This window comes from Aulonocara stuartgranti (assembly GCF_965226115.1).
Source record: "Aulonocara stuartgranti genome assembly, chromosome: 1".
Lineage (NCBI taxonomy): Eukaryota > Metazoa > Chordata > Actinopteri > Cichliformes > Cichlidae > Aulonocara > Aulonocara stuartgranti.
The window spans coordinates 25,646,104-25,650,055 of NC_138939.1; the positions used below are offsets into that span (position 1 = coordinate 25,646,104).

Sequence of the window (3,952 nt, forward strand, 5' to 3'; positions counted from 1 at the left end):
CAGGCAGGTGTGAGCCTGGTTGCTATAGTGACTGCACCCAAGGGCTCCATACACACGGACACAGACATGTGGACTGAAATGAATTAATTGCTGAATTTTGAGTTAAAAATTTTGAATGAGATAAAAAAAACAAAAAAAAACAACCTGAATTTAACCTGAAAACAACAGTGCTGAACTGCTAAAAGCTGAAGGTTACACAGAAGAAGAAGTTGGAAAAAAGCTGAAAATGTTTTAATTGTAAATTAGAAAAACCTAAGAAATGAGAAAAGAACATTTAGAGTCAGAAAACATCTGAAAGAATATTAAAAGTTCATATTCTTTGAATCACTGAATGACTCAAATGTGATCCCTCCACTTGGATCCACACAGTTTAAAAAGTTGACATCTCTGAGCTTTGAAAGACAAGATGTTGGAAAGAGAACAACGATGGCGACGTTTTGAGGGTAAAATGATGGCTTTAACACTGTGGACACAGCAGCAGTTGAAAGAGAAGTGTTTAAGATGAATCTTGGCAGAGTGGCAGAGAGAGCTCGTTAAGCAGACAGGTGTGAGCCTGGTTGCTATAGTGACTGCACCCAATGGCTCCATACACACGACACAGACATGCACCTCACTTTTGCTGCTTAAAATGAACAGAAAAGTCAGGCCGAAACAAATCGTTCCCAAATGAAAAGTACATGTCGTACTGACAAAATTCTTTCACCGTGAGCGACAGCCATGTCTAGTCTACCAAATTCTCAGTTTTCATGCCTGTGGAGTTTATTATATGGACGTGGTGACAGTGTAAAGACACCATGCTCTTCTGATTTTCAAACGAACCTTCTGAGCCATTTTAACATTAGAGTCTATGGAAGAGTTGGAGGGAGGAGGCTGTGCATTGGTGACATTTATGAAAGAACCATAACACCTAGGACAATAGTAAACACATTGGATGAAAGAGGACAGCCATGGCTACGTTTTGAGGGTAAAATCATACCTGTAGAGCAAACGCTGCGGACACAGCAGCAGTTTTAAAAAAGATTTTAAGATAAATTTTTTTGCTCCTCTCACTCTAGCAGTTGAGCTGTCTCACTCTAGCCCCAACATTCCGTCCCATACACACCCATTATAAACTCTGAAACGGGTGAAAAAACATCATGAAACTTAAACTGGAACTGAAGAAAAAGTATAATAGATATTGAAAAGATAAATACAAGTTGAATAGTTGAATGTCTTGTCTTCGTTTTAAAGTTTGAATGGTGGTTCTATGTCAATGTATGTGGAAGTAGTAAGAGTTTAAAAATGAGTAAGTTGAATGAGGATTTGAAGGGTCTCCCCATTGAAATACATTATAAATTTTTGTTGAATAAAGTTGAATAAAATTAAAAATATAAATGTTAAAAATGAGAAAAATAGAAGCAATGTTGTCCAAAAGAACAGGAATCTAACGATGTTTGAATGGTTTTTCTAAGTTGAACGGTTTTGAAGGAGTAGGCTTTCAAAAAACGTACGGAAAAATAAAATATAATAATAATAATAAAGATTAGAATAACAATACTGTGAATGCTTTTCAAGCATTCACACTAATAATAACTAGAAAGTGCATTTTCTGAAGAAACTGCAGTGTGAATGCTTGAATCTGAATGTATGCACTGAAATGAATTAATTGCTGAATGTTAAGTTAAAAATCTGAATGAGCTGGAAAATACAGAATTTTTAACCTGAAAATAAAAGTGCAGAACTTTTGAAAGCTGATGTTTACACAGAAGAAGTTGGAAAAAGCTAAGCATGTTTAAAATGTAAATAATAAAAAGATGAGTAATGACAAAAGAAAATTTAGAGTCAGAAAACCTCTGAATGAATATTAAAAGTTCATATTCTTCTAATTGAAATGAACTTAAAAGATGAACAAACATTCTGCAGAAAATACAAACTTTAATATACAGCATGATGTTTTTCAGACATATACACATGTGTATATCATGTTTAATAGTATTACAAACATCAATTTGTTTTGTATGTCATAGAAAATAACATAAAAATCTTAAGTCATATTTTACAGCTTCTTTCTGAAAAGGACTGGTAGAATAAAGAAAAATAACTAAATTAAATAACTAAATAAAAAATAATGAGCAACATATGAAATACATGAAAATTCAACTTTTAAAACCACAATCCTGAACCTTTAAATTGTGTTGGTTTCTTAGAACATGGCTGAACAGCTTTTTCTATCGGTCTACTTAATCTTCTGATCTGTCTACACATCTTTTTATTACTCATTCTTTTTTATGTTTTAATGTAAACAGAGTCCACACAGTGGTAAAAGAGAACTGTATAGAGATTTGTGAGTAAACTCAAATGAAAGCCTAAGGTGGTGACACAGTTTAACACATGCAAATAATCAAATAAACACATTAGTCCTTTTTGTGAACATGGATAAATAAGTATCAATACAGCATTGTTCAGCCATGCCACTAAATGCTTTTTTACACATTGTTTTAACCTGGGCTCAGACACAAAGTCCCAAATTTAGTTAGTCCCTGACTTTGAGTTGTGGTTATGACTAATTATTATACACAAGGCTTTATCTATCTAAACTCTAAGGACACAAATATGAAAAAACCTATACTTACCAGCTGATACCCCACACTACACACTAGGTGTGCCATGTGACCTGAAACTTTGGTACAAAATCATCATAATCATTCTGTTAACACTGTTTTTTAACACTGTTTGTGTTGCTGTTCAGCAGTTTAAAATGTTTTAGATTGGATTACATGGAATGAATTTGAATTTTCTTGGGGGGTTTTTGTATGTGTTTCGTTCTCAGCAGATTTTTTCTTCCATACTGTTGAATTCCAGTTACCACATTTCTGGTCATATGACATCCCAAGTGCCCACTTAAAAAAATCCCCACAGTTAATTCAACATTAAAACAAAATAAAAAAAATGTTAAATAAATAAAGGTTTGCTCTGTGATGAAATATTAAATAAGCATACATTGTACAGAGCACTAACAATGAAAACAATCCTTTAGCCTGTTGATCAGAGAGAGGCAGTCATTATGTCCATTTAAAACCTGTAATCACAGAGCACAATGTTTCTGTGAAACTATGAAGTCCCATATGATCCTCATCACGTCCAGTGACTTCAGAGTGGATCCTCCCTGTCATCCGGCCAGTGTTTGATGTGTGGCAAGCAGCACAGAAGCAGGATAGCTGAGGACTTTAAAAGAAGAGCAGAAAACGGGAACATATGTAGTTGTAAATGTAAATATCAGTGATACTTGTCTTGTCAAAGGGAATAAAATAATGAAAATGTTAACTTACACACTCATTTAGAGAGGATCTTGACACTGCACAGAGGAGGCACAGTCAGTCTGACAATGATGGTGATCTCCAGGGATGCTTTCCTGCAGCAACATTCCTGCCAACTGGCCGTATGATCCAGAGTAGTTGGTTTGTAATGAACAGAAAGGTGTATATGTTAGGTAGTGTGCACTCAGAGCTGGTCCTAAGAAACAAACACATCCTGTAATAAACTGAATACCTGTAGTAGTGCTGCTGCAAATATGAAGCCCTTCTATCATGAGTGGTTTCAAAGAAGGTGTTTTGGAGGCTCAGTCACAGAAACTGTGCAGTCTGTTCAGTCCTGAGTGTCTCAGCTCTGATGGGGATGGATCACAGAGGGAAACACCTGAGTACAGACATTACAATACACTCTAACACTCCTAAGGTCAAGTGAAAACACAATTTAAACACTTCACAAAGAATGAATACATGTTTTCATGGAAATAATGTCATTAACCCTTTTTGTTGTGAGTAAATCTCACCGACTGCTTGTGGGACAAGCTAGAAGGAGGACTTATCACAGAATGTCTCCTGTGCTCCAGATGTGAAGTCTCACGCTCTGATCGTACGGCGATGAAGATGGTGATGATGAAGCCTCTCTGATCTGTGGCATTACAGTTTCT

The 3,952-nt window shown here is 35.6% G+C and overlaps 1 long non-coding RNA gene across 1 annotated transcript; it reads right to left on the reverse strand.

Annotated features, from left to right (window-relative positions):
- Nucleotides 1-3,375: 3,375 nt before the first annotated feature.
- LOC309711426 lies at nucleotides 3,376-3,952 on the reverse strand. Its single transcript, XR_014277974.1, has 3 exons — nucleotides 3,812-3,952; nucleotides 3,529-3,645; nucleotides 3,376-3,412 (listed from the first exon to the last, which is right to left on the reverse strand). It is a non-coding gene; the product is annotated as an uncharacterized lncRNA (long non-coding RNA).